Source organism: Perca fluviatilis, chromosome 2 (assembly GCF_010015445.1).
Source record: "Perca fluviatilis chromosome 2, GENO_Pfluv_1.0, whole genome shotgun sequence".
Lineage (NCBI taxonomy): Eukaryota > Metazoa > Chordata > Actinopteri > Perciformes > Percidae > Perca > Perca fluviatilis.
Window position 1 is genome coordinate 44,521,346 of NC_053113.1, and position 26,190 is coordinate 44,547,535.

The 26,190-nt window shown below is 41.5% G+C and overlaps 1 protein-coding gene and 1 long non-coding RNA gene across 3 annotated transcripts in view; both read left to right on the forward strand.

The window, feature by feature from the left end:
- Positions 1-26,190, forward strand: part of LOC120574587 (RNA-binding protein Musashi homolog 2-like) — a 472,078-nt gene that overhangs the window by 290,974 nt on the left and 154,914 nt on the right. The gene's annotated exons all lie outside the window — the stretch shown is intronic.
- Positions 13,634-15,267, forward strand: LOC120574627. Its single transcript, XR_005641877.1, has 3 exons — positions 13,634-13,766; positions 13,868-14,002; positions 14,336-15,267. It is a non-coding gene; the product is annotated as an uncharacterized LOC120574627 (long non-coding RNA).

The following is a 26,190-nucleotide window of genomic DNA, read 5'->3' on the forward strand; positions in this document are numbered from 1 at the left end:
ATAGGGTTGTCTCTCTCTCTCTCTCTCTCTCTCTCTCTCTCTCTTTATATATATATATATATATATATATATATATATATATATATATATATATATATATATATATACACATATATATATATATATACTACATATATATATATATATATATATGGAGGGGTGTATTTTATGGAGTTATTATATTATCATGTCAATTTCCAATATGAACAATCACACTTGTGTGTTTTGTACATTATGATAAAAACAGTATCACCAGTATTTGTAGGAGAAATAAAGTGACACACCCTCTAAACATGGATATATTAACTAAGAAATAGAAGAAATAAGTTCATATATTAAACCCTTGCCCCTATAACATACACATCAGTCTGCCAGAAATTCAGAAGAAGAGGAAGAAGAAACACCTCCGTCCCTCTCTACCCCCGTAGAAGAAGAACGCCCCCTCTCTCAGAGGAGGGGCGGGACTGTTGATACAACCTATGTACATATCGTCATTTCAGAGCGAAGGAACTACTCATCCCATAAACCACCGCACACTAGATGAGTAACGTAGCATTTGAAGTAATGCAGGAAGTGTGCATTTAGTTTCCATGCTTATTGTGTTTCCACAACAATGTTAGCGAGTAAATCTACTGAAATGGCCACCACACCATAACAGAGGAGTGTGATGAGTCAGATGAGAATGCAGAGGTTTAGTCACATACTTCATGGCTGTAAAAAAAAAAAAAAAAAAAAACCTTGTCCATCTGTATGTCTTGCTAAATGCAAACCAGTACAATAAATTGTTGGGTAGGATCTTCCCTTTTTTTCTGGAATTATTTTGGATGAGTTAGTTAGGTTATTTGTGACCCAACTCCTGGGTTAAAAAGTGCCCAGAAAATGGGGTTGTTCTTTTGACCCAGAAGTTGGGTTATTTTAACCAAAAATTTGGTCAGGTATTTAACTCAGAAGTTGGGTTATATTAACTAAACTGTTGGGTTATTTTAACCCAACATTTGGGTCAAAAAGAGTAACCCAATTTTCTGGGTTGAAATAACCCAAAAATTAGTTGGTCCCTTTTTAAACCAGGAGTTGGACCCAGGAGTTTTTAGAGTGTACCATAAAAGTTGAAAACATCAAGTTTAGATCTTCTCATCTTTGAAACAAATGTTCTCAATCGTATCAAGACCATCTCTCCAACGTTACATATTCCACATGTATGGGGATGATCCCCCTGAGGTCAGGTACAGTACAGGCCATAAGTTTGGACACACCTTCTCATTCAATGCGTTTTCTTTATTTTCATGATTATTTACATTGTAGATTCTCACTGAAGGCATCAAAACTATGAATGAACACATATGGAATTATGTACTTAACAAAAAAGTGTGAAATAACTGAAAACATGTCTTGTATTTTAGATTCCTCAAAGTAGCCACCCTTTGCTTTTTTGATAGCGCTGCAAACCCTTGGTGTTCTCTCAATGAGCTTCATGAGGTAGTCACCTGAAATGGTTTTCACTTCACAGGTGTGCCTTGTCAGGGTTAATTAGTGGAATTTTTTCTCTTATTAATGGGGTTGGGACCATCAGTTGTGTTGTGCAGAAGTCAGGTTGATACACAGCCGACAGCCCTATTGGACAACTGTTAGAATTCATATTATGGCAAGAACCAATCAGCTAAGTAAAGAGAAACGAGTGGCCATCATTACTTTAACAAGTCAGTCACAGTCAGTCAGTCCGGAAAATTGCAAAAACTTTGAATGTGTCCCCAAGTGCAGTCGCAAAAACCATCAAGCGCTACAACGAAACTGGCTCACATGAGGACCGCCCCAGGAAAGGAAGACAAAGAGTCACCTCTGCTGCTGAGGATAAGTTCATCCGAGTCACCAGCCTCAGAAATCACAAGTTAACAGCAGCTCAGATTAGAGACCAGATGAATGCCATACAGAGTTCTAGCAGCAGACACATCTCTAGAACAACTGTTAAGAGGAGACTTATAAGATGCCTTAGTTAAGTGTTGTTAACTGTTAGTCAAGGCTTAATACTGCATTTTCTAATGATATAATTGACACCTTACTTAACTGTTGTTAACAGTTAGTCAAGCTTTCTTAATGCATTAACTAATGGTAAAATAGACACCTTAGTTAACTGAGATTAACAGTTAGTTAAGGCTTTAACTAATGGTAAATAATGCATGAATTAATACCTTAGTTAACATGAACAAAACAAATAAGCATTGTTAATAAATGTTTAATAGACACCATAATTAATGGTTAATTAATGCTTATTAATGCATTAAGTAATGCTAATTGATGTAGCCTTATTGTAAAGTGTTCCTACATATATATATATATATATATATATATATATATATATAAAATACTGTGTTTGACCCCCTTTCGCCTTCAGAACTGCCTTACTTTGTCATGGCATTGATTCAAGAAGGTGCTGGAAGCATTCTCTAGAAATGATGGCCCATAATGATAGCATAGCATCTTGCAGTTGATGGAGATTTGTGGGATGCACATCCAGGGCATGAAGCTCCCGTTCCATCACATCCCAAAGATGTTTTAGTACATTGAACTCACTGTCATGTTCAAGAAACCAATTTGAAATCATTCAAGCTTTGTGACATGGTGCATTATCCTGCTGGAAGTAGCCATCAGAGGATGGGTACATGGTGGTCATAAAGGGATGGACATGGTCAGAAACAATGCTCAGGTAGGCTGTGGCATTTAAATGATGCCTAATTGGTACTAAGGGGCCTAAAGTGTGCCAAGAAAACATCCCTCACACCATTACACCCCCACCACCAGCCTGCCCAGTGGTAACAAGGCATGACGGATCCATGTTCTCATTCTGTTTACGCCAAATTCTGACCCTAACATCTGAATGTCTCAACAGAAATCGAGACTCATCAGACCAGGCAACATTTTTACAGTCTTCAACTGTCCAATTTTGGTGAGCTTGTGCAAATTGTAAGCCTCATTTTCCTATTTTTAGTGGAGATGAGTGTTACCCGGTGGGGTCTTCTGCTGGTGTAGCCCATCCGCCTCAAGGTTGTGCGTGTTGTGGCATCACAAATGCCTTGCTGCATACCTTGGTTGTAACGAGTGCTTATTTGAGTCAAAGTTGATCTTCTATCAGCTGGAATCAGTCTGCCCATTCTCCTCTGACCTGTAGCATCAACAAGGCATTTTCGCCCCCCAGGACTGCAGCATACTGGATGTTTTTCCTTTTTCAGACCATTCTTTGTAAACACTAGAAATGGTTGTGCATGAAAATCCCAGTAACTGAGCAGATTGTGAAATACTCATCACCTTTCTTTCCCATTCTGACATTCAGTTTGGAGTTCAGGAGATTGTCTAGACCTGGACCACACCCCTAAATGCATTGAAGCAGCTGCCAAGTGATTGGTTGATTAGATAATTGCATTAACAAGAAATATTACAGGTGTTCCTAATAATCTTTAAGGTGAGTGTATATATAAATTTTTTTTGGGGGGGGGGCATTTTTAGGCCTTTATAATATGAAAAAAGGGGAGAGAGAGGGGGGAATGACATGCAGCAAAGGGCCACAGGTCAGAGTCGAACATGGGCCCGCTGCGTCGAGGAGTAAACCTATGGGTGCGCGCTCCACCAACTGAGCTAGCTGACCATTATATTTTTGATGTTTTGAATGTCATCCCTGTTTTCCTTCTCATAGGATAAATAATGCAGGAAATGAAGTCTTTGACGCTCAAAATAACCCTGGGGGAGGACTCCCAGACCCCACACTTTGATATGTTTGAAACAATTTTTTTCCCACAAACAAGCTAATATGAAAACTGTCTGTTATAGTTTGCCACAAGTCTTTAAATTTGAACATAATCGTGTGAACTTAGCTGATGGGTAAACAAACCATCCTTTCCGCTAGAGTGGTAAACACATGGCTACTTAATATAATAATCTTCACTCAGTATTTTGATATCAGGAATTATATGATTTATTTTATTGACACTAGCTCAGGGAAATGTCCAGCCCATGGGCACTGAGCTTTGAATACAGAAAAGGCATGGTACTTTGAAAACACTGCTTTGATCTAATTGACAACAATATCAGAGCTGGCCAAAATCATCTGTGTGTCTAAAAAACACTGTTCTTGCTTTAACACTTTTAAATGGAACTCAAAACATTGGACAATATCACTGAGTTTTGGTGCAAAATGACCACTCAAAACCTACTCCTTTAATTCCTTCAAAGAAAAATCTTCCAGCTTCCATTATCTAGCTGACACAAGTCTCACAGCACAGTCTAGTATGTTTGCTAAACAACTGCACCTGAGTAGAAAGATGGCTTTCCTTCATCACCAATATAATAACATATGGCAGTAGAATATCCAGTTTTCTGGGTGCTGTGGTAGCTCACCTGGTTGAGCGTGCGCCGCATATACTAATGCTCAGTCCTTATTGCAGTGGCCTGGGTTAGAGTGCGACCCGCAGTGCTTTGCTGCATGTTGTCCCCCCCTTTCTTGTCTTTCAGCTATTCTATCAAATAAAGGCCAAAATGCCCCAAATAACCGTTACAAAAAAGAAAAAAATATCCAGTTCTCAGTTTGAACTTGCTTTTTTATTTACAGTTCAAACTTCAGTCTAACAGACACTCTCCCTAGTCATCAGCTTCACCTAGCAATCATCTGACCATCAAAATTCACATTGTGACAGACTGACACACAAGCCAGAAGTGCAGCCCTTTCACTCCTCCAACACTCAAATCAGTTTATTCATTGCCATCTCACTTGCATTACTCTCATAGCTGCTGAAAGCTGCTTTTTACGAATACTCCTGAATGATAGTTTGTGAAATGCAGCATTTAGGCTCAAAGTCACCTGAGATGGATGTGCCAGTTAAACAATGCTCTTAAATACAGACTGAGATTAATTTACTGTAGGCCTGTTGTTATCCACCACACACACACACACACACACACACACACACACACACACACACACACACACACACACACACACACACACACACACACACACACACACATCATGCATTAGGCACAGTTACGGTCTCTTTCAGTAGCCTGGTGCACGGTCTCCTGGTGACAGCCTACCTATCAGGTAACAAACATTTAACTTAACATAACTACTAAGATAACATGACGTGCATTTGTATGTGATATCCATCGATAATGTAGTCTATGAATTTGTACACAATCATCTAAGATGCACGAGAAATAAAGGCTTCTGGGATCGGTTGATAACTCAAACTTGCCAAGAACCTAGACACCCGTTTGAATATAGACTCATGCGGTTACCCTCGGTTACGGTCTTTACGGTCTCGTTCAGTAGCCTGGTGCGCGGTCTCCTCGTGACAGCCTACCTACCATGTAGCAACATTAACTTCTCTAACATTTAACTCAACATAACTACCAAAATAACATGACATGTATTTGTATGTGATGTACTGTACTTCCCCATCGATAATGTTTGAATTGCCATGAACACAATCCTCTAAGATGCACCAGAAACAAGGCTTGGTTAATAACTCAAACTTGCCGAGAACCAAGACACCACTTGATTACATTAGACTCGAGCGGTTGCACGGTTACATTCGGTCTCGTTCAGTAGCCTGGTGCGCGGTCTAGGTAGCTAATTTCCTGATTGATTCTACCACCACCACTCCAATGGAGGCGCTAATGAGCTAGATTACTACACACACAGTAGCAGAAGAAGACCAGCTACACACAACGGCACGAATGAAGTAAAAGAAAAAAAACAGGAGTGAGTCGGTTCATTGACGTATGGCACTCGAGTCTCCCGGTTCAGTGACACGAGTCGGGTTAATTAACCGGCTCTTCGGTCAGTTCGTCAACACAATCATGTTCAGGTCGCGATCAGCATGGACGGAGATGACAAGACATTGGAGTTTTAAGAACTATTTTAACATACTATTTCTGCCATTGAGCGGCAAAAGACATGCTCATCTGCACCAAACGTTGTTCACAGCACGACAGAAAGTGAAATGAGACAACTTTTCAGACCAGGCGGCAACTCACAAGTCCGTGCAACAGCTCACGCGACACAAGACTAAACCGGAGGATCATGGCAGTCTTTGCGATATCAAACGCAGCAACACTTTGGCAAATGAGGCTCTTGTCCGAGGAAAAGGTAAGAATAAATAAGCTCTATTTTTCTGGTGCTGATTTGTATAACTGATTTGATTGTATATTGGTAAGCGCTTTTTTTCCCACCTGTCTAGCCTAGATTTAAAGTCCTTCAATTTTGTCCGATCTCATGCCTTCACTGCACTGACATATTATAAGGCTTCAAACATGCTCTTTGTCACGCTAAGTTTATGTCCTGGCTTCCTCAGATGTAAATATGTCAATTACGTTACTGTAAATATGAAGAGAAGGAACAACAGCCATTGCGCAAACCGGGTTGAAGTTATTATTAGGTTGGATATTCAACATACAATCGGCTAATCGTCCTCCGGCGGACTCCTGCTGCTTCTGCCGGTGAAACTATTAAGAAGACGTCGCTAAAGAATGTATTTTGAATATCCAACCTTAAACTATCTTCACTGCGGTCCACGCAATAGAGAGCCGAAGTCACGCCCCTTCCGGTGGACCTCATGGGACCTAAACTCGGAAAAAATATGAATGGTCAGACTGGTCTCACTGAATTCCATAAAATGGGCACGGACTGGTAACAATTCATTCCGTGGTGGTGGTACGGAATGTTTGAAAATTCCGTGTGGCCACCACGGAAAACAATGCCAATGTAAAGTCAATGAGAAGATGACGTAACACGGTAGTGAGCAGTATGTAAGGCCGGAATTCCGCATCAGGAGGTTGGCTGGGTAAAACACAGGACTTTCACCCAGGAGACTGGAGTTTGTGTCCCGCGTGTGGAGTTTATCAGTTGTGTTTATTTTTTTGGTTGTTTTTTTTTATAAGCATGTCCCGCGTGTGTCACAGAACCGTAAGCCCACCCACGACCTTTTCCTGAACTCAACCGCTCCGTTCTTCTTGCGTGTCACGTAAGCATGTCCCGCGTGTGTCACAGAACCGTAAGCCCACCCACGACCTTTTCCTGAACTCAACGCTCCCGTTCTTCTTGCGGTGTCACGTAAGCCCGTGTTTCTTTTTCGGCAATCCGTGTTCATTTCACGGAATTCTTCCGTGAGCCCATCACGGAATTTGACGATCCGTTGGCAATCCGTGTTCATTTAACGGAATTATTCCGTGGCAGTTTAACGGATTTTGTTGCAATTCCGTGAAACTGCCACGGATTTAGAGTTAAGGGCCCGTGTTCATTTTACCGAATTCTGTGAGATCAGGTTGGAATGGTAGTGAACGAGGAGAGGCAAATTATTTTTTGATCCCATTTTCAACCGAAGAAAGTCTCAGTTAGCCGTAGGTTTGTCATTGTGCCACTTAGTTTTGTGTGAAACTTTTCAGTGAACTACATCTCCCGTCTCACACAATCTACCTCAGCTAGCTTGATGATCGGCTTGCTCGCTAGCTAGCTAGCTTAGCTCTGTTAAACAACACATGCAACGTTAACTGATGGGTGAAGTGTTTTCTCATTAGAGTTACGTTACATCCCCGGTACGATACACATAGACATCGTAGCTTCAGTGAGACGTCATCCATGAAGTGTGTAGTCTTTCTAATTACGTATTTTCACAGTCTTATACTTCAACAGTTTAACAATAAACTGAGACTTTCTTCGGTTGAAAAATAATGTTTTAAATTGACGAACATCATATTTGTAATCCATGGCTCAATTTAAACGGGATCAAAAAATAATTATTATCTCTCCATTGACTCTAGTTCATACTTTTTCGAAAGATAGGTCCCATTGGCCGGAAGTAGAAGGGCGGGACTTCGGCTCTCTATGATGATGTTGTTCCTTTGCTTCATCGCACGTAACCGCCATAGTGACCGTCAATAAGCAGCGAGCAGCCGGCGGTGAGACAGCAGTAAGATGAGTGCTTAGGGACCGTCTACAAACTACAACACCGAAAAGAGATACAACAAAAATATTTATTAATTTAATGATTAAATAAGGTAGTGTCTCCAAACTTACCTCAATTATAACTTGTCTCCTGCTAGTTGTACTACAACACTTACTTTAAAAAAATAAGCATATTCATAATTTCTGTGAATATTTTTGCCAAAAACATTTAATATTTAAATAATTAAATAGACTTGTGTCTCCAAACTTACCTCACACATAAGTAGTGTTCTGCTGGTTGTACTACATCACTTACTTTTCAAAAATAGGCATATGAATAATTTTGGGGAATACTTTTTACCTTACAATGTCATAATTACAAAGAGGCATGTCTCCAAAACTACTCCACACAGAAATCTGGTCACCTTAGTCAATAAAATACTGTCTAGTTTACACAAAATCGATTTTTGCAGAACTGATTTATGCTGAACTGGTCATATTGAACATTTTTATAATCTAAAAATTAAGGGCAAACAAATATTTTATTAAAAAAATAATGGCTTTTCCTCAACACTTTACCTCTCCTTAGCACATGGCAATTTAAGGTGTTTTTAGAAAACTGTCCTGAGTGGACAGTGGCCTCAATAATAAATGTAAAAAAGAGGCTTTAGGAATTGAATCTTCCATGTTGTGAATGCATAATAAATTACAATTATAATAAATTCCCAGGGGCATTATACACCTGTGTGATAGGCAGTGGTTAAATTGGGCCGGGGCTCTCCGGGGCTCAGCCCTGGCACATAAGCCTGCTCGTTTGTCCAGATGTGCCTGCTTGCAGTCTAAATATGTCACATAAAATTTGATGAAAGTGATGCTTTTGAAAACATGATATTTCTGACAATAAATGAAAGTTTTAGAAATGGCATGTCTATTTTGTCTCGGCGGAGCTGAATGAGAACAATCAGAACACGGCAACAACCCGCGTAGCACTGCAGACAATTCACCACTGCGGGTCTAACAACATAATGGCAAAGTGTCTACGTCGGTAGGATTAACAGATAAATTGCCTTCTCCTAAAGCTAAAAACCCCGTTCGCAGCGGTGGAAGCCTGGTGCTCGGAAGCTCCAACGGCCGCTACGAGTTCATTTCGCTGACCTTTGAACCGGTTCTCGCTGTTGCATCTCCTCCAGCGGCAGGGCTCAGAGCCGGCCACGGAGAGCCCCACTTGGTGCCGTGTGTGCGTGTGCATGTGTGCGTGTGTTGTAATAAAGAGAGAGATTGGGAGAAGGAAGTTTGTGTGGTGGACCTGGTCACCACAGACCCAAATCTTCTCAGCTGTTGCTACTGTCATATGCTGCACTGTCTCTTCATGTGGCACATTATGTTTGGCACATTGTATGGGTCACTTCTTATATCATAACAAGGTAATACAATGTGTAATCAAGTGATGAATGATTAAAAGTAATGTAAATGCTAAATGCCCTAATACCTTTTGATACTACAAAAATGCAAAGTATAGGCTCTTAACCTTGCAGTTTTGCACACATTCTCCATTTCTTTGCACAAAACTCTCTAGAAAATAGGGCTGCACGATTATGGCCAAAATGATAATCACGATTATTTTGATCAATATTGAGATCACGATTAATTATCACGATCAAATTTTACTGTCACATAGGCTAATTATAACTGCTTTTACATCCATATTGTGCTACATTCCTGCTAATACATCCATATTGTGCTACATTCCTCTTCCTTTATTTAAGGATACTGAAAGAGTATGCCATTTCATCTGTTGTGCGACCACTTTCCACACATGCTTTTCCACACGTTTGCCGTGAAAGATACAGGCAAATAAATTTTCTGTTCACATTATACGGCACATGTGGTGCCCGGTATCTACCGGACGAAATAGCAACGCGGATTTCAGATGTCTGTGTTGCGCTCTGATGCTCTGAAACCCGCGTTAGAAGCAACATAAACATCGCTGCATGTCACGCTAGTAAACACTAATAACACATTACACAGCAGGTAATGTTAGCCTACCGTTAGCTACAGTAGTAACTGGATTAAACACGGCTAAAATGCTGACAGCTAATCTGTATTTCACTGTAGAGGATTCCAACAGCGTGATGTCCAACAGTCTGCTGCTAAAGCTATGAGCTAAAAGACACAAACTAGCACTGGTCACTGCTGTTGTCTGAAAAACAAAACGGACGGGCCAAAATGTTGTGTTTACTGGTAAATTGGTAAACATTGTGACCGGCTTATGATGACCGACTGCTACCTGTTGTGGAATTTTCCTCACGTTACTCTGTCCTCTGTGACTGTCTACGAAACTAAGCTGCGCGGTGCAGGGAACAACTCTGATTGGCTCATGGAGGCACGTGATTATACTGTGGTTTATGGAGCGCTAGATTGGCTTTGCAAAAACTTTGATAAGGAGTGTTCTATGAACGGAATGACGCATTTTAAATATCGCTCGATCACGCAAATTTGATCGTGGGAAGCCAAAATCGTGATCGTGATTAAAATTTGATTAATTGTGCAGCCCTACCAGAAAGTGCCATTTAATGGTTTATTTTTCAAAATCCCAATTTAACCACTGGTGATAGGTGATTAGTTTTTGGGGGGTAGTAATGGAAAAAAAAAATCTCACTCAAACTTAACTCAAAAGTTGGCATTCTTGCATTGAGGACCAATAGAAAAAAGTGTTTTTGGTATTGCTTTTAAGTGCTTTTCCCTGGGATTTTTTTGTGTCATTATACTCCTTTTGGATTGTTGTGCTTTTAAAAAATTCCAATAAAATGTAAATCACAACTACAGGTCATTGTCACTTCAACGCTAGGCGTCAGTAGCATTCACAATCCTAATATTGACAGTGCCAAATTTTAAGTTAAAAGGGGTGTCATTATTTGTAGGAAAGCCTTTTTTGATTTTTAGTTGTATGGTATTGTTTCATCAGCTTAATTTAAGTGAATCAAATGGTTTAATGTAGGCCTAGCCTACACTGTCACCAGTTTTAGTGAAATGTTAACCCTTGTGTGGTCCTTCGGGTCACTGGGACCCGAAGGACAACACAAGGGTTAAAGGACATAAATCACTGAATGACAGCGAACTTTAAGAGTTCTAGAAATAAAATAGCCTATTTTGTGCCATGTGTTATGGGTTAATAAAAGGATGAATACATATCAAGTATGATGTCTGCTTTGTTTTGTAGGACCAAAATTCACCATCACAATACTTTCAACAAAGATGTCATCCTTCTTTCGAAGCCATCAAGCAGTGTCGTCGTCAAGCATCGCACTTTACAATGGTTATGTGAACACAGACATATATTGAATGGTGTTGTGAGGGACAGAACAGACTCAAATGCAAGGCTCAGAAAAAGGTAACAAGTTTATTAGCAAGAACTCAAACAAAGGTTAGCGGGGAAACTCAGGGGTAGTAACAGGGAGAGCGAGGGACTCAAGGGGAAAACCTAGGATGGCGAAGTACTTGGGGCAGAAACTAGGAGGGCGAAGGGCGAGCAACATTAACCAGCTCCGACTGGGGGATCCCGAGGCGTTCCCAGGCCAGGTTGGAGATATAATCCCTCCACCTAGTCTTGGGTCTTCCCCGAGGCCTCCTCCCAGCTGGACGTGCCTGGAACACCTCATCCCAACCGCTTCACACTCGGCTGCGAACCGATCCAGTGAGTGCTGAAGGTCACAGGCCGATGATGCCATCAGGACCACATCATCTGCAAAGAGCAGCGATGAGATCCCCAGCCCACCGAACTGCAACCCCTCCCCACCCCGACTATGCCTCGATATCCTGTCCATAAATATTACAAACGGGATTGGTGACAAACCCACCCTGGCGGAGGCCAACCCTCACCTGAAACGAAGTCCGACTTACTGCAGAGAAACCGGACACAGCTCTCACTTTGGTCGTACATAGAATTGGTGGCCCTGAGTAGAGACCCCCTCACCCCATACTCCCGCAGCACCTCCCACAGTATCTCCCGGGGGGGGGCCCCGGTCATACGCCTTCTCCAAATCCACAAAGCACATGTAGACCGGTGGGTGGATACTCCCAGGCTCCCTTCAGGATCCTTGCAAGAGTGAAGATCTGGTCCATTGTTTTCCACCACCAGGACGGAATCCGCATTGTTCCTCCTCAACCCGAGGTTCGACTATCGGCCGAACCCTCCTTTCCAGCAGCTTGGAGTAGACTTTACCAGGGGAGGCTGAGAAGTCTGATACCCCTGTAATTGGCACACCCCTCTGGTCCCCCTTTTAAAAGGGGAACCACCACCCCAGTCTGCCACTCCTTTGGCACTGTTTCAGACTTCCACGCAATGTTGAAGAGAGCGTGTCAACCAGGACAGCCCCTCCACACCCAGAGCCTTGAGCATTTCTGGACGGATCTCATCAATCCCTGGGGGCTTTGCCACTGTGGAGTTGTTTGACTACATCAGTGACTTCACCCGGAAATCGGGACAAATCCCCGCCATCCTCCCAGCTCTGCCTCTAACATAGAGGCGTGCATAGTCGGATTCAGGAGTTCCTCAAAGTGCTCCCCACGGGCCTATTCACCTCCTCAGTTGAGGTCAACAGTGTCCCATCCTTACTGTACACAGCTTGGATGGTTCCCCGCCTCCCTGAGGTGGCGAACAGTTTTCCAGAAGCACTTTGGTGCCGACCAAAAGTCCTTCTCCATGTCTTCTCCGAACTTCTCCCACACCCCGCGCTGCTTTGCCTCTTTTCACGGCAGAGGCTGCAGCCCCCCGCGGCCCCCCTGCGACCCCTGCAACTGCCTCCGGAGTCCTCTGGGATAACATATCCTGGAAAGACTCCTTCTTCAGTCGGACGGCTTCCTGACCACCGGTGTCCACCACGGTGTTTATTACGTTACGCCCTTGAGGCACCTAAGACCCTAAGACCACAGCGCCTCGCGCCGCGTTGACAGCAATGGAAACTTTGAACATTGTCCACTCGGGTTCAATGCCCCCCGCCTCCACAGGGGGCACGGGAAACGAGAAAGCTCCGCACCGGAACGCGCAGTTGAAAGTCTGTTGGACAGGGGCCTCCTTCAGACGTTCCCAACTTACCCGCATGCGTTTGGGCTTACCAGGTCTGTCCAGAGTCTTCCCCACCCCTGACCCAACTCACCACCAGATGGTGATCGGTTGACAGCTCTGCCCCTCTCTTCACCCGAGTGTCCAAAACATACGGCCTCAGATCAGATGAAACGATTATAAAATCGATCATTGACCTTCGGCCTAGGGTGCTCTGGTACCAGGTACACTTATGAGCATCCCTATGTTCGAACATGATGTTCGTTATAGACAATCCATGACTAGCACAGAAGTCCAACAACAAACAACCACTCTGGTTTAGATCAGGGAGGCCGTTCCTCCCAATCACGCCTCTCCAGGTGTCTCCATCATTGCCCACGTGAGCAGAAAGGGTAGCGTGATCAAATAGTAGCGAGTGTCACCGATGGAGCTGAGACAACAATTCAGCAGAGATGGTCTGTTGGGCCAGGGTTGAAGTACTGTGCTTGATTGTAGATGGGTGGCAGGTGTGTGTGGCGGGAGAGCAGTGATGCTTGATTGGCAGCAGGTGTGTGTTGTCAGCTGGCAGGCAGGAGGGGAGGAGGGAAAGCAAAAAGAGACACAGGGAGAGAGAGACAGAGCAAACAGAAAAAATACTAACAGACAGAGAAAAGTAAACAGAGACTCACAGCCAGCCGACCCCAACCATCACAGAATGGGTTTGAATTCCAGAAGTCTTGGGACCAGAAGACAAATAAGGGAAGCTTTTGGAGAAAAATTGTCTGCTGAAGTGAGGTAAGCACTTTTAGTTTATTGGCCATATCATGTCCAATCATCACTTCCAATGTGTGTTGTGCATTTTGGCATTGATCCCAAAAAAACTCATTTTTTTTCAGCCTTGAGTTCTGATGGCATGTGGCAACAGATTGATTTCCCCCAAACTGTGTGCTGGACAGGAACTGGATCAAAATCTCATACACAAAGTATATAAATCGAAAGCCCTATACCTCAGACCATCAAAGCCAATTTTGGTAAGATATATCACATTTGAACTGACCTACAGAGTACTGTTAGAATAATAACCCATAATTGGTGCTTGATGATTAAATGCTGTCAATTACCGCTGACCTCTGTAATCAGTTCTTCTTAAACTTTAATTTCATTTTGTGGAACTATAAAAATAATTTGAATATTTACAATGTTCAATCTAAGACCAGAAATTGACTAAATTGGCTTCTTCTTTGTTGGAGTAATATAGTTTATAATAAGGAGGGGATGCTGGTACTCTTTGGGAGATGTCACTCTAAAGGATGGATGGTAGAAGTAACTCTTGGATATATAAAGACAAATCTTGATGTTTCCAGGTACTGGATGATGACCTTTTAAGGATGATAGCAGCGATGACAACAATTCGAGTTCAACTCGCCAACTGCGGTTCTCATCTCTAACACGCTAGACACTCTTATGCATCTTCAGACAGTTTGACCAGTCCAACAACTGCCTCCGCATCAAACAGTACTTCTGCAGTTCAGTCTTTTGCCTCATCACTTGGACGTGAAGTCTTATCCACTCATACTCCAGCCTCAACCTACCACAGGAATATCTCACCTAACACCATTTCAGCAAGTGGTTTGTCTAATCAACTGCCAGTATGTCCAACCACCAGTCAGCCTTCTACCCTACCATTTGGAGGAACAACTTCAATTGATCCAACCCTGGTCCTGACTTGGTAGTACAAACTCATTCCTCTGAGTTACCCTCTACCTCAACACACCATCAAGCAGCAAACTATGATAACTACCTTTCAATAATGTCTGTACTGTCTGACCTTTCCTCTGATGAGGAGGAACAGAACCAGGCTATACTAGCAAGCCTGCATAGTGAAAGGTTAGTATAAATGTAAAGATTTAGAACCTTTCGATTTTGTACTATTATTGATACTTGCTAACATACCTGATAATTTTACTGAAGTTTAAATTTGTCAATGAAATATACACATGATACACTCCTAACACTACATTGTATAATGTAACTTATTGTTCTTGTTAACTATTTAATTATTTATTTTGTATTTGGTTGCTGTATGTGCAATGCAAAAGAAATCTGCTTTTGTCAAGTTCTGTCTCTTCTGCTGTCGTGTGCTGCTTTCTGTTTCTCTTGATGTCCATTTCTGCAGATTACCAGTGTATTAATGTTAGATTTTTTTTATCCTGTTCAACAAAGGACATATGTTAAAACAAGTCAGATTTTAATTCAATCTATTGAGATCTCTATCCAAAAGCATTAAGAAATGTGGTTGTCACAGTGATTAATGTTTCACCTTTTTGTTAACAATTTTTTGAACATATAAATAAACATGATACAATGACCATTTTTGTTTTATTGATGTTTAAAGACATAAATACCATGATCTTAAAGGTGCACTAGAGTTCCTGCTGTACTGTCACATACAGTAGGCAGTGAAAGTTAGTTTAGCTTTATATTACACAACTATAGTAAGTAAATATCCTGTGTGCTTCTACTATTGATGTGAACATAATCTTAGTTTTTGTCAAGTTATACAGTATACCTCCTTGATGGGTTTGGTTTCTTTTTTAAGACCACATTATGGTTACAATATTAGGAATCCCTCTCAAGAAAATGCACAAGGGCGCAAAATAAATCTTTACCATGAATTCCATCATCTTCAAATGGATCAAAGGTCTGCTGAAGTGTCTCCATTGTTGTGTCACTGATAGTAATGTTCATTGATGGAAAAACAACAACATTGTTTGTCTGTAACTGTGAGAGTGGTCTGTCATCAATAGCAAAGTAACTGTCTATGTCATTAACACCATTCATACTACTGTTATCCATTCCAACATTATTGACTATGCCCCTTTGCCACAGCTGAAGTAGTTCATGGTGTAGCAGGGCACTGCAGGGAATTATAGGGTGTAGCAGGGTGTAGCAGGACATAGCAGGACGTAGCAGGGCACTGCAGAGTGTAGCAGGGTGTAGCAGGGCATAGCAGGGCACGGAGAAGGACCACGGCGACAGCTACAACCATGATTTAGGTGCCATCCTAATCCAAGGAAAACTGCTGGGCGACAAAAAACATAAGGGCTCCGGGGAATAAGCTCCCCAGAACTAGGTTAGTAACAAGCATTTCTGGGACATGGATGCACACAGATGGAAAGAAAGAGGAGAGAGGAGCTCAGTGTGTCAAAGGAAGGAAGTCCCCCAGCAGTCTAAAACTATAACAGCATAATTAAGATCTGGTGCAAGGCAGACCTGAGCCAGTTCTATAAGGGTTGGTAGATGAATCTGATGACTATGAAGAGATGCAGAGAAGAGAAGGGGTGCCATGTCTATAGCTATATACTCTCCCCCGCCGGTCTAGGCAAACGCTGCAACTCCTCACTCCCTAACTATACGCTTTATCAAAGAGGAGAGTTTTAAGTTTACTCTTAGATGTGGTGATGGTGTCTGCCTCCCGAACACAGACCGGGAGCTGGTTCCAAGGCAGAGGAGCCTGATAGCTGAAGGCTCTGGCTCCCATTCTACTTTTAGAGACTCTAGAAACCACAAGTAACTCTGCATTCTGGGAGCGCAGTGCTCTAGTGGGACAATAAGGTACTATGAGCTCTTCAAGATATGATGGTGCTTGACCATTTAGAGCTTTGTAGGTCAGGAGAAGGATTTTAAATTCAATCCTGGATTTTACAGGAAGCCAATGCAGAGAAGCTAATACAGGAGAAATATGATCTTTTTTTCATAGTTCTTGTCAGAACACGCGCTGCTGCATTCTGGATCAGCTGGAGAGTCTTATGGGACTTATTGGGGCATCCTGATAATAAGGAATTACAGTAGTCCAGCCTGGAAGTAACAAATGCATGGACTAGTTTTTCAGCATAGTTTTGAGACAGAATGTACCTAATTTTGGCAATGTTACGAAGGTGAAAAAAGGCTGTTCTTGAGGTTTGTTTTAAGTGGGCGTTAAAGGATATATCCTGATCAAAAATAACTCCTAGATTTCTGACAGTAGTGTTGGAGGCCAGGGCAATACCATCCAAAGTAGCTATATCTTTAGATAATAAGGTTCAGAGGTGTTTAGGGCCCAGCACAATAACTTCAGTTTTGTGAGTTTAACATCAGAAAATTGTAGGTCATTCATGATTTTATATCTTTAATGCATGCTTGAAGTTTAACTAACTGACTGGTCTCGTCTGGCTTGATAGATAGGTATAATTGGGTGTATCCACATAACAGTGAAAGGTAATTGAGTGTTTCCTAATAATACTGCCTAGAGGAAACACAAGGAGAATAGAATTGGTCCAAGCACTGAGCCTTGTGGAACGCTAAGGCTTACTTTAGCGTGCCTGGATGATTCATCGTTAACATTAACAAATTGACATTGATCAGAGAAATAGGACTTAAACCAGCTTAGTGCGATTCCTTTAATGCCAACTAAATGTTCCAGTCTCTGTAACAGGATGGTATGGTACGGAGACAAGTGCTCCCGGGGGCGGTTCAGCAAAAAGAGGAGGCGTGTTCAGGCGCAAACGTTCCCTGGTGCTATTTTGCAGTTTCAGAAAATTCCGCCACTGACCAGGAAAAACCTGGTCTAAAGTCAGTGGCGCGTTATTCAAACGCTGTTTTAGGGGCGCATGCTTGGCCATAATGTAGCGTGTGCACAATGCGCATACACTTTGCGTCTTTCATCTACACAGACGCAGCAGTTCCCATTTTTGCAAACCATACATAATTACAAGGAAAAATATTACTGAAAATGCGCTTCAGGTGTTTGGATCGGTCAGGAAGAATTTTACAGTACAGTCCTCAAAAAGTCGCAGCATTCTTTGTGGCGTGTTGTTTTACACAACATTTCCATGAATCACTGACGTGTTGATGACATAAATGAGGAAATATTAGAGGACTTAAGGAGACGTAATGTTGAACTACGGTGGGATTGGACACTCTGGCGGGATCTGGTCTGGGAGTGGCAATGCGCTCCTGGTGGAGCGGGTGGACGGAGATAGAGTCGGGGAGGAAGGGGCACAACAGGAGCAAGTGGTGCGTTTGGAGGCCCACGCTCCATGGCTGCAGCAATCCTCTCCATACTGTGGCAATGCGCCCGAGAGGCCGCAACATCGCCACCCGGTCAAGATGGGTATTTATTACTTTGCCGCATCCCGGACAGCTCCTGCTGGTGTGTACCAGGCAAATCCGCCGTCATAATAGCAATTCGCCATGGAACAAGTGTGCCTGCTCTTAAAGGGATTGTGAGATGACGCTGTGATTGGTTTATTGCACGTTACGCCCAAACCACACGTAGCTACTTCAGACCAACCCATTTTAGATTTGCGTCGGACGCAAGAATCATTTATCCCGCCGTTATAATAGCAACAGCGCCAGAGATCTGCCCACAAAGCTACTCGTGTTTCACGTTTGACACTTGCGTTTCAGATCGTTAAAATAGGGCCCTAATTGTTGCAGGTCTATAGGATAAAAGCAGTCTAAGTATTTGTCAGGTCTTGTCATTCTTTCTAGCGGTCCTGCATTTAAAGGTGAACCGTTAGAAGTTGAGGGTAAGAGGTGATGAATTTTATCTCAAATGTTTATAATTTTATCATTAAAGAAGCTCATAAGTCGTCACTACTCAGAGCTATAGGAATAGATGGCTCAATAAAGCTGTGACTTTCTGTCAGCATGGCTACAGTGCTGAAAAGAAACCTTGGGTTGTTCTTATTTGAGTAAAAGTCTGATCTGGCATTTCTGAGGGCCTTCCTATATGTCTTGCCAATCTAAACGAGATTCTTCCAGTTTGGTGGAACGCCATTTACTTTCAAGTTTTTGTGAGGTTTGACCAAGGTGCTAGTTTCCTTTGCTTAATCATCTTCATTTTGAAGGGAGCAACAGAGTCTAAAGTCGTCCGTAGCGATAGTCCACATCTAATTTTCCTATTCTGTTCTATCATTGCAGTGGTAGATTTAATTCCAATTAGGTTGTTAAGTATAGCTCCTCTTTAACTTTGATTTAGGTGATCTGAATCGGGGGACAGACACTGTGGTTATGGAACTATGAGTGGGCGACTGCTCTAACGGAAGCACAGAGGAGCGGGTAGCACTGCACCTCTGATTACTGATATCAAACTTGGGTTGGCATGGTTTATGACCGATGATAGACTCGGTCAGATTTCTTAATATGAGAGCGTCCAAAGTGGGATGAATGCCGTCTCTCCTAATCAGACCAGGCTTTCTCCAGAACGCCCTCCAGTTATCTATGTAGCCCACATCATTAGCTGGGCACCACCCCGACTACCAGCGGTGGAAGGACAAGGGCGTAAATCCCAGGGTGGTCTGGGGGGTCAGGACCCACCCCATCTAAGGGTTGTCCCCCTCCTAGAAATATCATTAAAACAATGCTGTGTATTGTAAATAACAATGATGTATACTTAAAATATCTGTGTAAGTAGTAAAACAATACAAACCCCAACAAATGCTTTTTAAGTTTAGAAACATTTTGAGTTCCCCCTCCCTTTCCTCACAGTGGTTTGGTCCACTGCATGCTGTACGTTAGGTACTGCACTAGACTCATAGTCACATCGGCTAGTGACAGGAATGTAGTAAGTAGGCAGTTCAAGGCTATTTTATTCACATTAAACATCGGATTAAGTTTTTCTTTTCTCAAATAGAAATGATGCTGAGTAATTAATGAATTAGTCATGACAAAAAGTTTGCTATGTTAGTGTAATATAATGTAATGTTACCTAGTTTGTTTAATAGCTTGTTGGAAAGAAATGCACCCACTACAACTAATGTTAACACGGAGATAAGCCTAACGTTATGTGTGTGAACTGATATTAGGGTTAATATTGAAGATCTACAGTTGTGTTTGAAGTGGCTGATCAGTGGGTTTGCTGCAGTTCAATATATATCCTCTGTTCCAGACGAAACCTAATATTTATGTGGAGGACGCAAGATCATTTTATAATTATAATATGACCGCGTGGTGAACCTATGAACCTAACTCATATTTAGACATCTGACATTAAAGATTTGTGTTGTTGCCCAGATAAAATGACAGAGAAAAGAAAAACAGACATAAGATCCTTTTTCAGTAGGCCTACACCAAAATGCCAAGTAAGTACAATAAGTCCTCATATCAAGACACTTTGGTAACATCTTTAGAAGAATGGGTGCTTATGGAAATACTAACATCACTATGTCACAGGCAAAGGAGACAGAAAGAACTGAGGGACAGGGAGACCAGGGACAGTCAGGTGTAGAGTCTCAGGTAAGTGTGTTGAGCTTAGTTCATATTTTTGGAGGTGTGTGCTGTCAGGGTTAGCAGATGTGCTTTACCAGTGGCTCACTAATTTACATTATGATCAGCTAATTTAACAAGTGTACAAAAGCCGTATTTCTTTTATATGGGGACACTATTTCAAAATAAGTCATTATGTTTTTGTTAACCTTTATTTATCCAGGTAAGTCGATTGAGAACAACTTCTCATTTGCAACGATGACCTGTCACATTCACACAGTTCCACATTCATACCTGGAAGCTGCCCAGTACAACCACAGTCTGATCTGCTGGCCACTGGAGCGGTTGGGGTTAAGGGCCTTGCTCAAGGGCACCTCAGTGGTGGTAATGAGGGAGGGACAAAGCACTGTTCTTTCACTTTCCCCACCCAGATTTTTATCCTGTCGGTCTGGGGATAGAACCGACAACCTCCCGGTCACAAGCTCGCTTCTCTAACCTTTAGGCCACCACTGCCCCTGTTTTAAGGTATTTTTGTGGCTTGATTGTAAACAACTTAAGAATAAATACATATTTTTGTCTATTTAGTCAGCTTTTTCATTGAATCAAGAGAAACACTGAAAAGAAGGATAATGGTACAGTCTCCATGCTACACTAATGATAGTATTAAGGCTTTCCTCTGTGTACACATGTCCTCTACAAGTATAATTGGCTGTATTATTTGTGTCCCCTTCAAAAATTGCTCTTCAGTAATGTTATGTTTATTGTCCCCCCCTACCGTTAGATCAGATTTACGCCCATGTGGAAGGATGACATGCGGCTGTACATGGCATCGCTGATCAGGTTTGGCAGGGGTCCAGAGAAAGCTACTGAGTCCGACATTGTCTTTGCATATGCACAAAGTGACTTAACATTAATTTTAGTGATCTCCGATTTGCATAATCGGGTATCATTACCACCTATGTGAAGTATGATCTTATTGTATTTACGGTTATCTTTAGCCAGCAGCTTTAGATAGGATTCTACATCGCCCGCTCTGGCCCCAGGGACGCACACGACCACAGCCGTGTTTTAACAATTGTGAGATCAGCGAGGCAGTCGCTGTAAGGAAAGAGAACTATAAGTGCTTGAGTATAACTAGTGTAGTTTAAATGCAATCCAGGCTTTAACCGCTAAATTAAACAATAAAGCAGAGTTGAGAATGTTTTTGCTGGAACAGCAAACTAGTGTCCGTAATACGGGAGCACTGGAAGTGAGACAGTACACTTACCGTAAACGTCAGCACGCACCTCACTTCACCCTACCGGGACAACTCCAGACACAATTAATCACATTCTGTGATGCTTTTCCCAAACAGTCGAACAGAGACAGGACAAAATCATCATCTGGTTACAGACTTCACTGGACTGTCAATAGTTTTGATAGCATGAAAACAAAAACAACTGTGACTACAGTCAAAACCAGTTAAAAAAAACGATGAGCATCACTTGAGAATCAATATTGGAACCCAAAGGCTATCGGTCTAAGGTCGATTTAATCTCTGGGAGCAACGGCCAATATCTCGGGGATTCCCGTGTAGCCAGCGGATATCTGCGCCGGTCATTGTTGACTATTAAAATTAGTTGCCAGATTCAGGTCCAGATTAACTTTCAGCTAATTTCTATGAATATGAATGCAGATACATTTTTTAAAAAGCTGATAAAAAACTAAATCATTGTTAGACAATAGCCAATGGGTTGCAATGTCTTGCTCTCCAATGACACAAAATAGTATTTTGATGTGGCTGTGGTTATGTAGTGATTGCATTGTTTTCACTTCACAAACTTTAATAAAGAATGAAATGTTCACAAAGCCAGAACAGAAACTTCTAGGATAGGCAGTGTAAATCTTTAAAATGGTTTAACTTCTGACCCAACATTACTTTATTTCCATGTCATGTATGCCATAGCAAGACTGTAAAAAGAGTGGGAGCTTTAGAAACTACACAGCACCATCCTCACTCAGATTTAATAGTTGTCTAGTTGCCTCAGTTGTTTTAAACTGCTGTCTGCAGTTCCAGGCTCAGCAGCAACATATGGTCTAATCACATTTAAACAGGGGCATTCTGTACCCCAGCCCTGCTGTTTCGATTTACCTTACACTTGATGTCAATGTTGACATACAGTACAGGCCAAAAGTTTGGACACACCTTCTCATTCAAATGTGTTTCCTTTTATTTTCATGACTATTTACATTGTAGATTCTCACTGAAGGCATCAAAACTATGAATGAACACATGTGGAATTATGTACTTAACAAAAAAGTGTGAAATAACTGAAAACATGTCTTATATTTTAGATTCTTCAAAGTAGCCACCCTTTGCTTTTTTTATTAATAAGGGAAAAAATTCCACTAATTAACCCTGACAAAGCACACCTGTGAAGTGAAAACCATTTCAGGTGTCTACCTCATGAAGCTCATTGAGAGAACACCAAGGGTTTGCAGAGTTATCAAAACTAGAATGAGAATTTAAAACAAAACAAGACAAAACATCGAGCACCGATGACACAGAGGCGCCCGCTGTTGGCGACATCTTGAATCTTGGCCTCAGAAGCAAGTTGTATCAGCACCACCACATGCTGCCATTTTCATGGCATGACTTCGTGCTTAGCTGATTAATTTAGACCATGTTCAATGGTAAATTCTAGCAAACTTGAATTTTAAGGGCTTTCGGAGGATATGTTCAGAGACTTATTTTTATTTATGGCATTATTTTTATACTGTATGCTACTGCTTACTGCTCTATTTTTATTTCCCCCTCCTCAGTTTGTTTATTGTAGCTGAATTAGAGAGAAATGGAAGAGGCGAAACACAGTGGAACGACCCACACACCCAGTGCTCCAAACATCCTGCTAAGTAGGACAGTGAAATTGATGGGCCTTTGCGTGCTGGTGACCTACATAAATGAATGTGGACTTTCTTCCACATCTGAACTAAACTATGCTGTAGGTGTAAGACTCAGCAGTAAGGACACACAATGTGCTCACATACATACAGAAAGAAATGCTGTTGCGATGTTCCACATGGACGGCCATCTAAGCAAGTATTAGTGTACCCACATCATTTTAGGGGATAAAGGAAGAGAGCTATTTTAATTCTGGTGATTTCACTCACATTTGCAGTCGGTGGCACGTATGCAAATTACGCAAATTACGTCTTTAACAGCAAAGCGTTTTCCAGTGCTTTGGATCTGCATTCATCGGTGTCTTCGTCGGGCCATCCCCACTCTTCCTTGTTGTTGTAATTCAGGTTTTAAAAGGTGTATTTACAAAAGTTTGTGTTGTGGGAAAACAGAAACATCTTTAGTGTCTGCTGTCTGCAGTAGTGTTCTCTGGGTAGAAACGACTGGTGTGCAGCCGTCCACTTGAGGCTGTTTGCCACTGCTTCCAGCCGGAAGCAAGCTCCTCAAATCTTTCCGGACACATGCAAATCTGGGTTATATAACCATCACACAAACAAACCCCCCTTATGGCATGTGTCAGTTTTTTTATCAGTTCACTACTCAAAAGACATTAAAACTGATTGAACACTTTTGTTTATTTTATTATAGAAAAGCATGGAGACAGTTGCTTCTGGCACAGTTTAGGCCAAGAACACACGCCATTAAACTTAAGCACATTATTTAAACCACTTGTGAAAACTAATTTGAAAAACTCCAACAAGTCCTCCAAACTGAACAATAAAATAGTTTTTTTCATTTCCAAATGTTTGACCTGACATCCCTATCAGCAGATCAACATCTTTTGTTAGTGTCTTTCAAATCATTTACAAATTAACAATGTTTTCTGACCTGCCAACTCTATGCCTGAGATATGCTTAGGTTCAGGCACAAAGGTCAAGGTCATAGTTATCAGAAAACAATATTAACTTTTGGTAGGAAATGGTAAATTAACAGTGATCTCCAGTGTCCTGTGTAGACCCGATGGTCCACTCGGCCTCCTCCTTAATAGCAACATGGTACTACTTCTGCTTTTGCTTCTGACAGACAAAAGTCATAAATTGCTGCATGACCATACAAGGCCCTAAACTAAACGTAAACTAGTTTGTGTTAGGTATTTGAACAAATGACCAATACTGCCATTTCTGGTGCTGCCTCTTTCCAAATGCACCCTATCAGGATGAATATAGTACTATTGAATTAATATTATCCTATTTGATTAATAAATACAACTTAAGCACTTACATGTCGATTTTTAAGTGATAACATCTTATAATTCTGATGGCATTTACTTCAAATCCTAAGACCACTAGTAGTCACCACACTAAGACATCAAATACTACATGTACAGGATTTAATTATTCAAGAAATAATTACTGAAATATCTGAATAAATATAGCATATAATAAATATAAATAGCTAAAAAGTGTTGGAAATTGAGCTTTCATCTTTGCTGTCAGACAACAGTATTAAAGAAGGAACAACCTTGCCACCTGCATAACAAATTATCTCAATCATCATCTCTTTATGCACAGAATACATTTTAATAAACTGTGAACAAGCTCATTTTAAGGCAAGGGTCAATCTATCATATCCAATGAATCTGTAAAACCTTTTTCGTCTTGCTTTTGTCTTGTGACTGCGGCCAATGAGGTTAGAAAACATCCAACAGTCTGGATGAATAAATGAACACCCAGTAAAACTCTTTACAGTAGGTGAGCTAATGATCAAACAAGAGTCCCAACTTAATGTCCTGTCATTCAATGCATGCATATCTGTTGGATATTATAAAAACAAGCAGCAGAAATTGCTATCAAATAATATTCAATGAGATTATGTAAAAATTATGTGAAAATGTTTCAGTTGATTCACTGTTAGAAGCGGTGGCGAACGTCCCTTGTGTTTATTAAGACTTCATCTGCAAAATATGTTTTAAAATACAAATGTGAGAGAACTGAATACTTCTTGCTCGCTATAATAACTTTTTTACAGTAACCTACCACTGTTCTCTCTCTCTGCTCTCTCTCCTGCACCAGGTGCCAAATATTGCACAAACATGTCTAAATGCAGCCATAAGGAACATTATCATGAGAGACACCTATGTCTGAATGACAAAAAGCATCCATTTAACAGATAGATGAAGTCATCAATGTTATGTACTCCACGTCTAAAAGACCATACAAATTTATATTGGTTTAGTCTTTACATGTGGTAGAAGTTGTTTCCATTCATTTATTGATTGTTTCCTGATCCTCTGCAGTGCTTGCTATGCACGAGAGAGAGTTGTATTTGAAATGTGAAAGTGATTACGAGTCCCCACTCGATCATTCCAGGTAAGAAGAGTGTAATCAGATATACATTTGTTTATGTCTCCTGCGAGAGGTCCACTTACATCCACATACAGCGCTGGTAATCAGCAGCCACACAGTTGATATTCAGGAGTGAGAATGTGGCGAGGGAGAGCCATAGATCCATGGAAGCTCAAAGATAACACCATCCAGACTTCAGTGTCTCATCTGTCACACAGTAGATTGCTATTAAAGCTGTCTGAGAGCATTGCCATCATCTAATTAGAAAGGCTCTCTCTCTCTCCCTGTCTGTCTTGTTTGTTCAATCTCTCAGCCACCTCTATCTTTTTTTGTTTCCTCTCTGTTTACCTCTCTGTCTCTCTGCATGTCTGGCTCTCTCCCTCCACTCCTTACTTCATTGGTCATGCCAATTGATTTCTTTGAGAAAAGCCTGTCATGGTTTTCGCCTTGATGTGTCTTGGTAATTAAAGGCCAAATTGTTTTGATGCCAGTGTAATCACATTAGTGTGTTATTGCAGGAGAGGAAAAGGAGAGAGATGGAAAGTGAGAAGGGTGAAATTGGACCTTTTTTGCTTCACATCCACAACCTGCTACCCCTGTGTGAATGTGTGTGTGATTGTTATTATGAGCATGGAGCTGTCACTGTACATGGTGCTCAAAGTCCATGCAGCCCCATGTGGTGTTCCAT